The 13,799-nt window shown below is 35.0% G+C and overlaps 1 protein-coding gene across 2 annotated transcripts in view; it reads left to right on the forward strand.

Moving 5' to 3' along the window:
* The window catches only part of PPP3CA (protein phosphatase 3 catalytic subunit alpha), a 317,276-nt gene that overhangs the window by 283,316 nt on the left and 20,161 nt on the right, over window positions 1-13,799 (forward strand). The gene's annotated exons all lie outside the window — the stretch shown is intronic.

Raw genomic sequence — 13,799 nt, forward strand, 5'->3', positions numbered from 1 at the left:
TTCTTTGAAAACGTTGTTAAAGCAGTAAACTCTTTTAATAGGCTTTTAGTGGCTCATATCACTAAGTGACTTCTTTTGGCTTTTTCATACAAATGTAATCCTTTATTTTCTAACAAGTGTTACCACTTACTGTACAATTATTTTTTCTTTTACCAGGCAATTTTAAAATGTCCTCTAATGGGGTTATTCATGTCAAATATTCAAATTTTGATGTTTATGAAAAAAGGCATGTATATATTGGTATTTATGTCAATCCCAGTATTTCTTCTTTCTGTAGTAAAATTGATAATGAATAAACTATGAGGAGTTTTTGATGTTTTTCAAGATATTATTTGGTGTTTAATTACCCTCAAAGGGTATGCTTTTTCTGCAAGGGGCACAGATCCATGAGGTTAAAGATGGAGGGGAAGATTACCTTAAGCCTTACAGAAGCACCTAAAAATGAACGGAAACTAACAAAAATGTACTTAGAGAAGGAAAGTATAGGAGCAAACTTAACTGCATTTAAGTACAGTTGGGGCCAGGTGCAGTGGCTCCCAGCACTTTGATAGGTCAAGTCAGGAGATTAAGCCCAGGATTTGGAGACCTGCCTGGGAAACACAGGGAGAACTCATCTCTACAAAAAATTAGCCATGTGTGGTGATGCATACTTGTGGTCTTAGCTACTCAGAAAGTAAAGTGTGAGGATTCCTTGAGCCCAAGAGGTTGAGACTGCAGTGAGCCGTGGTCATACCACCATACTCCAGCCTGGGTGACAGAGCAAGATCCCATCTCAAAAAAAAAAGCAGAAGTATAGTCAGCCGTTGTATCCAAGGGTTCTGCAATCCATGGATTCAAACAACCTCAGATTGAAAATATTCAGGAAAAAGTTGCATCTGTACTGATTGAGTACAGACTTTTTTTTTTCTTGCCATTGTTCCCTCAATAATCTAGTTTACCTATAAACACAGAACTTTGGGAGGCCAAGGCAGGCAGATCACTTGAGGTCAGGAGTTGGAGACCAGACTGGCAAACATGGCAAAACCCCGTCTCTACTGAAAATAGAAAAAATAGGTGGATGTGGTGGTGCACATCTGTATTTCCAGCTACTTGGGAGGCTGAGGCACAAGAATCGCGTGAACCCAGGAGACGGGTTGCAGTGAGCCGTGATTGCACCACTGCACTCCAACCTGGGTGACGGATCGAGACTCTGTCTCAAAAAAAAAAAAATCTATTCTACTTAGGATGTTATATGTTTCAGTATGAGCAATCAGAAAGAGTCCTAGCACTTGACGTAACATGACATCAAAACTGGATTTCCTCAAAGGGTTAGGGTTAGAGTGCTCAAAGATGCGCAAAGAATAATTCGTAAAGCTTCTCAGAACTTCCTGATTTTCTTTGGGAATACTGTTTATTGATAACATATATTGAGAGTGTGTGTTTGTGTGTAGCATTATTTCCAACCTTAGGATAAAATTTCCAATTGCCATACCCTGTCTTCTTTGCCTGTAGCCTGTCTCTTTCCTGGGGCTGGCTGTCTCCTGCTGCTTGCCAGGCTCTTTATTGGCTGCAAGGCAAAGCAGAAATCAGAAGACATCCAAACACAAACAAAACTCTTCCTTAAATTGCTGCTTATTTTAAGTGAGCTATCTCTTCATGAGTCATTTATCAAGCCCTTCTCAATATTTAATTCCATCTCCAATGTCAATGGAAAAGTCAAAGGTAATAATAATGCCTGTACAATCCATGACTGTCTTTTTTTCTTATCAGCTTGACTTCTTAGTGTCTATAGCTCCTATAGCAATTGGAGATGCTCCTCATTTCCTTCAGAATCGGACAACTCCCGTTTACTATTTAATGATGATGTCAGTGGTGATGACAGCAACTAACACTTATATGTTAGGGATCAAGCTTAGTTCTTTAATTTACTAATTTTACCTTTTGGCCAACAAAAGATTTGTTATTAACTATTGTTTATGTTACATTTACTAGGCAATTTATATTATCTTTCATATTCAAAACAGCCTATCGATATTATATTTTACATATAAAGTGATCCAGACTCAGTAAGTTGAAAACCTAAGTTATCCAGCTAGTGAAGTGACACAGAGCCTGTATTCAACTAATGTCTGCTTGGTCGTCAGGCTCTTAAACTTTCCACCATGTGTGTTTATAATGTTTGAAATCTTTTTCATTCACACAGTGTGATGCTTTAAAAAACACACACACACACACTAATAAGCAAATGTAATATGCTTTAATTTGTTCTGTTAAATATTCTGTAAAATAAAATATAAATACAATACATAAGTATATTGTAAAATAAAAATATTCTATGAAATGAAGAAATAGATTTGGCAATGAAAGTCAATGCATATGAAACGATATCATTCAATTGTTTTAACATAATCTAAGAAGAGATGTGTTTTATCTTGTAAAAAAATTAGGTGTATCTGAGCAGACAAAAATTGCCTTCTGGCTCACACAGGCTTCTGGATGGAAACCATGTCATGATTCTCCCCTCCTTAGCTTCTGTCTGATAAATAAAGGAATTCGATAGGCCATCTGGAAAAAGATTGCTGTTTTAAATTGGCCTGTGGTCCTCTATGTTGAAAATAAAATTAAAAACTTCTGTTATCTTGTAAAGTTTGGAAGCAGTTTAAGGCCAATGAATGTCTTTTGATGACCTAATTTATATGTATTAGGATCTTTGTTTCCTGTTTCCACTTCTTATTTTGGATGATAAAATGATAGTCTGGTTTCAATTTAGGGTTGTTATTCACTGGAACACTTTAGAGAAAAAAGAAATCCAAGTATATGTATCTCATTTGGTAGATAATGTTAATGAAGAAGAGTCATTTCAGACTAGGGGTTAGTAAGTGATTGCAAAGTAGAGCTAATAGAAATCAACCTTCATTACAAGAGTTTCTTTATTGTTCACTGTTATAATTAGGAAGTCTGAAGTAACAGTAAGCATTAGAAACCTAGTGATGGTTTTGTAACTTAGGAATATTTATTTATCTGGGACTTTCTTTTGGGTCCTAAAATCATAGGCACTGAGATCACTTTTTTAAAAAATACAAATTATGTTTGAGACTGTGATATGTGATAAGTCTCACTCACCAGAAAGAATTGTGGAAGTTAAACTGAAATCCTGTAGAATGAGAAAGGAAAGAAAAAATAATAAAGTGAATACATTTTAAGCCAAATATAGTTTCAGGCTGCACTGGAAAGACTTAATATTAAATTAGAATTTATATGTCTGCTCTCATCTAAAGAGCAAAGCACATGGTAGAACTCTTATCCTTTATCAGCATTTTTGCTTATCCTAATGTTAACCACAAGCAAGTGAATATGGAATCAGAGCAGTGTTTTGCATCCTCTATAAAACCATCTATAGCGTATACCAGAAAATTATCTTCCAAAGTCTGTCTTGAATTAGCTAATTCTTCATATCTCCCATCACAGGTTCCAGAGTGTCTTCCTATTTCTGTCTAGCTGTTAAAAGTTGTATGGAACTTAAAGTGCAAAGTTGGGAATTCGTGTGACCAGTGTAGTATCTTACTGGTCCTTGAGGAATAGTTTTCTAAGGGCATGGATATATTACGTTCTACCAAAACTGTATTTATTTGCCATGATGAATGTTTGACCTAGCCAAAAGCATTTGACAGTAATAATTCCTTTGTAGAAATGCAAGCCCTTGGTACCCCAAGCATAAACGGATTACCCCCGAGTCATTACTTTCAGATAGTCACAGAATCTAAATGGGCTTGGTTAACTTAAAAATCTAAATGGAGTGAATAAATTAAGTTTAAAGATTTAATGTTAGAAAGTCCTATCACTTTGTGAATCTAGCAACCACTATACTAAGAACCATTAGCTTAGAGCTCTTTTTGTGCTATAATTATTATTTCTGAGCAACTCATTTTAGCATCTTATATTTCAGGTTCCCAATATGAAAAAAAAGATGTTATATCTTATAATATTTGTCAATTTAGAAGGAATATATTAAATTTTAATATAAAAATAGAAAAAAAAATCCCATTTAGACACAAAAATAAAATATGCTCTGAGGAACAAGTGGCAATGAGATTCTTGTTCTGTCAACGCTGCAGCCTAACCTGAAGTTAATAAGTAAAGGAGTAACATAAAAAAACAGTATTTGAGAAAAAGCAAGAACTTTTTCAAGCTTGGATAAATGCTTATAAAATGAACAAAGGATGAGTAGGGATATAATTTAGGAACTTAATAAAGTATCGAAGTTGCAATGACAAGATCTGAACAAAAGTATTGTTAAGAAAAACGTTAAAAAGGAACTGTTCAAAAGACCTTTCCACGGACTGACAGTGTAGACCCCGCAGGTCTTAGACAGAGGGGCAAGAGAAACAGAAGCTGAATTGATGGTTCAAACCTAGGGGCCTAGGAGGGCGGGTAACATTTATGGAAAAAGTCCCCAGCTCTCGGAGAAAGATGAGTTCTGCTACAGGCAGGAGTTTGAGTAAAACTGGCACGTGTAATTCTAGAAACGCCCAAGCAGGAATTGGGAAAGGAGACCTAGAAACTGAGAAAGAAATTGGAGCTAGTGACGGAAGCATAGGATTAAGTAATAACTGAGTTTACTAAGAGTGAAATAGGTCTTCAGGGTTGCTGATTTGGAATAAAATCTCACAAAATTGAGGACTGATTTTTGAAATTAGCCTGCACTGTTAAAGCGGGAGATGAAAGACAAGCAGGTGAAGGAGAAAATCGGAGCGATGAGAGAGAGAGCACAAAAACCAGGTTTGTGTAGCAGTTCAGGCAACAGCTACTTAAAAGTATTTGCACCCATTGCAGAAAAATTACTATGAGATATAAGTCTGGCCAGAACTGGGACCATGACTTTGGTTATCAGACATCGGATTGTTGAAAGAAATGAATAGCAAAATTTTATTTATTTTGCTATTTTATTTTTACAATAGCACATAAAATTGAAATCATTGGAAAAAAAATACTTAAGTAAAGTTCAGTGTGCCCCAATTCTAATATAACATTGTATTTTCATTTTATATATTATTTTTATTTCTGTGTATTCATTAAAAGCAAATATTCACATAGTATCTTTTACCATGTATTCACCGATGAACAGAACACATGTGTTCCCTGCCTTCACTGAATTTGGAGTCAAGTGGAATAAGAATTAAACCAATTTTAAACATGCTAGTCAGGCAGAGGATATAGGTGTTCAAAGATGCTGGTCACAGGATATAGGCGTTTAGAGGAGGGAGCAGGAATTGAGATGAAATATTTAGTAACTGAAGGAAGAACATGGGGGACATCTTTCTTTTTCTGCTTCTGAAAAGGAAAAAAACTTCTATGAATTTTGATATTTTAGAAAATGTGGCTGTGTGAGAAATCCACATTATTTTTTCTAGGAAATTACATGCAAGAATGGACATCAATTTACCAGCTTTAACATCTCTTTTATTTTCATAATTGAGTTTATTGATATAATTAGGCTCCAGGGAAAAGAAAATGTATAGAAAGATAGGTTATTTAATATTTTTAAAAGACTAAATTCTTCTCAGGCTTTTTTTTATTGTTTTCCCAGTTTGTTGTTGTTGTTGTTGTTGTTTTCAGTTGCCTAATATTTTAGTGTCTAATTTAGAAGCTAAATTGTTTGTCTCTGTAAATTTATTATTTATTTCTCACACCCTTTATAAAGTACAGAAAACTGCTTTTTTCATTATCCTTTCATCTTAAAAAGAAGACACCTTATTATATCTAGTATATCATTAAAACTAAAAGATGTCTGAAAAACACATGGGCATTTACTAGGTATAGTTTGGTATGATTCTCATCGTGTTTAGGGCTGTTGACATTTTGAGGCCTTGACTATCAAACCAGCTACCTGGTTAGCTATCATATTTTAATCAGTTTCATCAAATCTGGCCTGTCATCTTTGGTTACAATAATTAAAATCTCTTTAAGTTAGCAATTAAAATGATGCAATAATACAGGCATCAGAAATACTGCCTTCTCTTCATATTGTACTACCATGACTTTGCACAACTGTTTCTCTTAATTACCTGGCATAATTTCACATTGCATGAAAGCTCAGAATTTGCAGAATAAACTAAATGTTAAAAAACAGCATATCCCTGTTGTACCTAATTGGTTGGATAATGTCCACCATTGGCCAGAATATTACACTCACAGTAAGGTAATACTACAGAAAATACTCTAGATTTTATAGTGTATTTCAACATGCAGTATTATATGCATAGATAACATATTTTATACAGCTTTTAAAAGAAATGATTTTTATAGCATTAGAGTTTTTATTCAACTAATGGTGACATTAGCCAACTTATACTAAACATTAGCTATTGCATATCAAAGCATAAATATATTTATAAAATTTATTTGAGAAAGCAAACTATGTTGCCTAAGGGAAGTAAACATGCGGCTCTATAAGCCTTAATGCATTCTGTATTTGAAAGGCATTGAAATAGAGATCACTCTTTCTCAATGAAAGCAAAGTCTCTGTATTTTAGAAAACTTTAGTTCTGGCAAACAGGGTTGAGATAACTGGCATGTAAAAGACACCTTCTTTGTAGAAAGGCCTTTAGTAAGTAATGTAAGCTTTAGTAAGTAATGAAAAGTGATACCAAAAGAAAATAAAATATATTCCTCAAACTTTTCCGGCAGAGCTTTCCTGCATCTCTTTGTACTAAAGCATTAATGGATTCAGGTTCTTAAAACTTGAAGATTGTACTTTTACTAGAGTAATTGATAACCGATTGAACAACTGCAAGAGAGTTGTGAGTCCAAAGTTTTATAAAACATTTCTTAGAGTAATTGTTTGGTCTAGCATGGCAGGTGTAAAGACTTTACTTCAAAGTTCAATAAATGCCCACAAAATTTAAATGTTTAAAGTATTTTTCTCTGATATTTCCCTGTTTTCACCCTTCTAAAATTTTATTTAATCTTTTCCTCTCTATTCTTAGCTCATGAGAAGATATAAAAGCTGTTTTGTCTCAGAATTCTGTAGAAATAGAACCGTTGATTCTATTTTGTCCACCCGTCTTTTTGGGGTGGTCCATTTTGTTCTGACTGCAAAGTCAGCAGCATCCTGGCTGCTCTCACTCTCTCCAAGTGTGTTTGCCATAATCTGGGGTTCAACCGTTAGCCTGGTTGGCACAAAACATAAATGAGGCCAAATCTCAGGGCAGCTTGATATTCATCAAGATCACATAATACATGGTTTAATTTACAGAGAGAAATGTAACTGTTAGAAAAACTGGAATGTTCATATCTGCACAAATGTTTTCTTCTTAACAATAACAATCATTTTACAATACTTTCCATATACCAAAGCTCTGTTCTATGTGCATTAGCAGGTAGCACCCTACCTGGTACATGTATTTGTTGAATGTTGAGAGTGAATGAGCACGTTGCTTATTTAATTCTACCACCATCAGTGAAGTAGGTCAGTCAGCTGGTACTGTAATGAATCCTGGTTCTGAATCACCTCTAGCTAAAGACGTTAGACAAATAGCGTTTTGTTTCTTAGAATTGTTCTCTGTCAAATGGAGACTAATAGTTCCATCTCCTTGTGGTGGTTGTGATGATTATATGAAATAATACAAATACTGCATTTAGAACATTCCTCATGTTATAGATAAGGAGTGAACCCCTAAAGCAACTTAGTACTTGCCCAAGGTAGCACAGTTAGTAAATGATAGTGCTGGGACTTGGACCAAGGTCTTTTATTCTAGACACAAGTTCTTTACCTCTGTACTGTTCTGGCTTTCAAATGCCGATTTAGTTATATGTCTTAAAAGAAGTGAACAAGCCAATTATTTGTGACCTGAAGCTTTGCAGTAGGACCAGGACACTTGATGGCCATTGGCCTATGCACAGTACTTCCCAGAACATTTCAAATGTTTTGCCTCAGCTACTCTTCTTCACTATGTGTCTGTTGCAAGCAAACACATTTTCGACTAGCACATCCATTCTCCTGATAAGATAATAATATAATTAGGTGATGTTAAAGTCTCATGACCTGGGGACCATCTACTTTTTGAAGTTGCTTATGCATGGATCACCGGCCAGAACCTTGTGCTTATTTCTCTACTCCTCCTTCTTGAGCAAAACTTCACTACATCTCCCACAAAGTAACCAAACACCATGCCTGGATTGAGAATAGCTAAAGACCTTTGAATTACTTCTTTTCAGATATACTCATTACATGCCAGTGCCTCAGCCATTCTCCACTGTCAGATGAAGGAGCTGTATTACTTCTTTCTTTCTGTCTGCTTTTTATTATGCTGTCAAGTGGTACTCAAATTAACTTTTTATCTAAGGTAAAACATATGTCCTTCACTTTATATCATTGCAGAGACAACATGTAAATGTCATTCTAGTATTAGATAAATGTATAAATCCATAAGGGTCTAGAATTAAGTTCTAGTCTGAATGACTTCTACCAGCACTTATCACATATGCACAGTTATGTCCTCAATAAATACCTATTAAACGGTTATATCCTCATTTACGTAAAGAGCAATCTTTGATTAGACATGCAAGCATGATGATTGCTTCCCTTTTAGACAATAAATCGACATTATTAAATTTAGATTTATTGCTTTTTGTTTTTATTTTCTGTTGTTACTTTGTGAGACTGATGCGTTTTTGTCATGATGAAGGGGTTGATGCGAGTCGGATGTTACGGCTATTCATTACTTCCTTGGGAAATATATTTTTAAAAAAGGCAATATCCTTTGTAAAGCATGAGCTTAATATGTAATAGTTTCTTGAAAAAAATCAATGGGAGGTTCCTAATCTACTGTGAAGTCTTTCACTTTCACCCAGTTAGAATTCTGCTTATAGTCAGCTTCTGCGGCTCAACCAAGGAGTCATTAAACAGATGGAACACAACATCTCAGAGCACAAAAATGCATGGAATCAAATGAGATTTTGGAAATGAAAGTAACTTTTAATTAAACAGAAAATAACCGAATAAGGACAGGACTTGGACATTTGGGAGTAGTCTGTCCGTTTTTAAGACTTCCTAGCCAAAGAATTTGGTTATGTTTTATGACAAGAGAGGTGGAGAAAAAATTAGTCGAGGCTCTTCTGGCCTTCCGTAAAATCCATTACACCCTGAAAATCCATTACAAAGGAAAACCTTTTTGAAAATTATATTTTAAAGACTCTTATATTGCATTCAAAGTGGGATATAAGACAGAATAGTCTTTCGTCAAATATCACACCATTCATTGCAGGCTCTTAATACATACTGAGATTGTAGTCAACTTAAAAAACATATGGAAGAAATTCAGAATGTGTATTTTAGAGTGATCTGGAGTGAGTGGCCATTATGTTCCAGTTTTACGACCTATGGGAGGGATGGGTAATAGAGTCAGAATCCGTGTTACAATGATATTCTAAATATTTTCATTTTAAATCTCCAAAAAGATGAATTTTTACCAGGATTTTTTAAATTTGTTGTCCTGAATGTGTTTTGCTTTTGCTCAAAATACTAACCTATATAAGCATACATATGACCTTTTGTGTGTGTGAGAGAAAGCACCTAACAGTCTCTGGATTCACTTCAACCTGTGCTGACCCTAAGTAGGTGAACAGTGCAGGATCTCCAGGTTTATGGCTACTCAAAGAGCTCTTCCAACAGCTGTCAGCTCTAGAAATGGAGTCATCTAAGTCTTGATAGAACAGTAGCCTTCAGGCTAGAATGTCTGTACTGTCTGGATTACCCTGAGACATTTCAAGGGGAGTTAAAGGGAATCCATTTTCACATCCTCGGCCTCCACAAGTCTTATTTTCTTAAAAGTGATCAGCCTGAAAAAGCAGCTTGGCTGGAGGCCTTCTTGCATCTTCTGCTTTCCCACCTCCTCTTTCTCAAATGCCCTTTTTCCATTTTAACAGAAAGGCACAGGCCTCCCTAGACATAGTCACTATGAACATTTCCTTGAGCTATAAAAACCCCTGGAGCACAAAAAAAAGGGACATTGGAAAAGCTTAGTGTGTTTTAAAGTGTAAATTTATAATGCACTGGAGTAAAATTCGGGAAATTAAAGTGAAACTACAATTTCAAAGAAAAAAAGAATAACAAAACATTTTTAAATATCAATGAGAATTTTATTCATAGAATTTAAAAAGAATGATAGTGGGACTCAAAATACTGTGTTATTTATATGCCATGAGTAACAGAGTAACATAGCCATTTCATTTTAATCTCATAATGTTTACAACATTATTTAAGCTATTTAAACATGGAATGGAAATAGTATTCTTTGGGGATATTATTTTGTAGCTACATGAGTAGAAACTGTAAAGGCTACAGTCTTGAAGCCATTCCATCAGAGTAAACAGTTTTCCATTGCTTATGGTGCTTTTTTAAATCTAGGACTCAGGTGCCTGGTGGTGTAGAAAAATGTAGTGAAGCACTTGCCACAGTCCATAGCCAATGGCAAAGCTGGTAGCTATCTAAATGAACTTCTGCATAACGTCTCTTTGCTGGGATATACGAGCACAAGATTTGTTATTGCTAAGTTAGGTCAGGAAAGAAAAAGACCAGATAAAATTTAGGGATTACTTCAAATGTTGGACATGTATTTTCCCAAAGAAGACAGTCTTTATATTCATAATTCCATCATCTGTAAAAAGCTATAAAAACTAATTATGCAAGTTTCTTAGAGGTATCTGAAGTCTGTTCTGTCTTATGCATTCTATCTTCTGTTTCAAAGGTGCTGATTTTGGATGGACACCAAACCCATTTTTATCTTTAATATTGCATAACAAAAGATATGAATGATCTCAACACCTTATGCTTCATTTCATTAAGAGCTTTTATTCAAATTCAGTAATTGCTCTATTTGGCAAAAAATAAAATCTGAAGAAACATTGAAACTCTGTTTAATAATATTGATCGATGATAAAAATTTTACTTTCAAGTAGAACAGGGATGAACTTTGTTAAGTTTCAACAAATTTGGAAGAGGCGAGTGATGAAAAATATTATTTTTTTCTCAGAATTTAGATTAAAGTTTCAAAACATTTGAAGTCTACCAGCAAAATATGATTTTAAAAACATATCTTTCCTTTTAAAACATATAAAATGTTTTAGTATAAATATACTTTTTTCATATTTCATTTAAATATATATGCTATGGATACCCTTGTATTAGTTAAATGTCCTATAAAGAAAGAAGCCTAAATGATAACGGCAGGCTTATGGCCTGTATACCGATGAATTAGGAAAGGTCTGCCAGTGTTTCTATCAACTAAAATACAACTCAATAAATAACAAGAAAAATGTTTTAAAGCAGTTTTTTCACATTCTAATGTAAAAATATTTCTTTTCAGAAGAATTTAAGTATAATTTTTTTTTACGGTTGTAAAAATGCGTTACAACTAATAAGAATCTCTTGGATTAAACTTTTAAAACAAAATGTTACCAGTTCAGTTTTCGCCTGGATTTGGTGGAAAAGAGAGATGGTGAGAATCTAACTGCAGTGAGAAGTCCATTGCCTTTCTGAGCAAGCTCATGCATCCTCCTCTATTACATAAGGGAAGGGCAGGGCGGGACATAGAGACTTCTTTTCTCAAAGCTGCTATTTTGCTTTCTCCATAAAACCAAATTTCTTCCAAGTTTCATTTTTTGACATTTTATTACAAAATGTTTTAAGCATATAGGAAGGTCTGAAGAACTATATGGTCAGGACCCAGGTAGTCATCACTTGACTTTCTGTAGCTAACAATTGACTGTCTGTGCTTTGTCACGCATCTTTTTCTACTCACCCAGCAGTCCAACCGTTTCTTTCTTTTCTGGTATCTGGCAAAGTAAGTTTTATTTATCTCTTGCACATATGCTAATATCTAAACTTCTTGTCTGCAGGTGCTATGCTAAAGCCTTTATAGTTTAGCCCAGGCATTTCCTGCTTCTTTCCCACCCTACCTTCATCCGAGTGTACTCAAACTTGATTAACGTCAAACTTCTTACCCATCATGTGAAAATAATGTGGAATAATGCTGCCTTTACACTTTTAAAAAATCTCTCTGGAGAATGTCATTCTTCTTTCTTTTTGGTGCTTATTTATCCTTCAATATCCTTAACTGTCACCATTTCATTGAAAAATTTTTCTTGTGCCTCTAAGCAGTTTGCACCTGTCCTCCCAGGGAAAACGGCCCCGGTTTGTAGCAGTTACAGATTTTCGTGGTATAAATGTTTCTCCCACAGCTGATTTGAAGCTACCAACATGAAATTACTGACCATGGAGTTAAGAAGGGATACACTAGCATCCTCTTAGCAGCTGACAGACGCTAGTCCCGCACCCCACTGCTACTTTCAGCATAATATCTGTCATGGTCTGTTGTTGTTCACATGATCCCCGAAAGCAGAGACAATGTCTCATTCACATTTCTGTTGCTAGCATTTGGCAGACTATCTAGTAAAGTAGTCACAAGAATATTTGATGAAGGGATGGTTTGGATAGTAATGTGTACGCTACATAGCGCTTGCTGCACACCCCACTAACTCAGGTGTGACTGAGGAGTGCACAGTAGCAGCTCCACAGTGGTAGCTGAGCTGGAGGTCAGAGTCAACATCTGCAACGTGTGGCAGATACCCCGGGTGGCAAAAATCTCTCTTCAGCCAAGCACTTGCCCCCACCCCCCACTCCCACAGTGCAAATGCCTTTTTCCAGTTCCTTTGTGAGGCTGAAATCCACCCTGTGGGGTTGCAACACTCACTTAGAAGGCCACTTGCCAGAGGTATCTTAAAACTTAATGAGAAGTCAGAAAGGTGCAAAGTTAAGGGCAAGAAGGACACATATTTAAAGCAAATCTTTAAAGATGCCCTTGGTCTATATAGTAGCCTCCCTCATGTTGAAGAAAATTGAGTTTGCAGGGTTGCTTAGATTTTGGAAATAGTAGCATGATACCCCAGGCATAAAAGAAGATCAGAATTCAAAAAGTTGAAAGGATAGGCCAAAAAAAGAAGTGAATATTATTTGAATAGAAATACAAAATGAAATTTTACTTAAAATTACTATTTTTTTCTAACCTATGAAATGCTACCTTTCAGTTTTGGACTTCCAAGTTGAAATAAGTGATTACATTTTTTTTCAGTGGAAAGAAATTTCCACAGTTTTCATGTAAAATGTATATGTCTTCATTATTTAATATACTGAATTTTAATATGAGCTACTGTGGTACATTTTCACAACTTAAACAGAACAGTACCGAGAATGTTTAATATGACATTATCTTTGCATGTTTCAGGTAGTAAAATTCTGAAAAACATGTACTTATTCTTGATCTTTCTATTTAATTGTGGACTGTAAGGATTTGGACTGGAATAAGATTTTGAAAAAAGAGTTTTAATGATCTCTGGAAAATCCTGAAAACCTGGAGTAGTAATACTAAGTCTAGTATACCAGAACATTGACTTCTGAACTTAATTCTCTCCTGCTGTTGTTCAGCTCCTTTAGATTGACTTACATATCAATCCAGATATTTTATTTTTATACTTTAAATCTTTGTGAGGTTATAAATGTGGGGTTGGAGCTAGTTTTTATTTTGATTATATGGAAAAGATTGAAGGTACTTTTCAGCATCAAATGTTCAGAGAATAATGTCTTCTTACTGTCTATGGTCAGGTTATTTCACTTTTTGTGTAAATATATTCCAATTTTATAAGGGGGATAATAAAACTCGTTATCTGGGTTATTGAGAAATGTTTTAAAGAGAGTTTTTTTTTTCATTAAGAAAAGCGGTAGTGTTGGGGCCAGGTGCGGTGGATCACGCCTGTAATCCCAG

The sequence above is a fragment of the Aotus nancymaae genome, unplaced genomic scaffold (assembly GCF_030222135.1).
Source record: "Aotus nancymaae isolate 86718 unplaced genomic scaffold, 86718_ANA_hifiasm-v0.15.2.pri h1tg000033l, whole genome shotgun sequence".
NCBI classification, from domain to species: Eukaryota; Metazoa; Chordata; class Mammalia; order Primates; family Aotidae; genus Aotus; species Aotus nancymaae.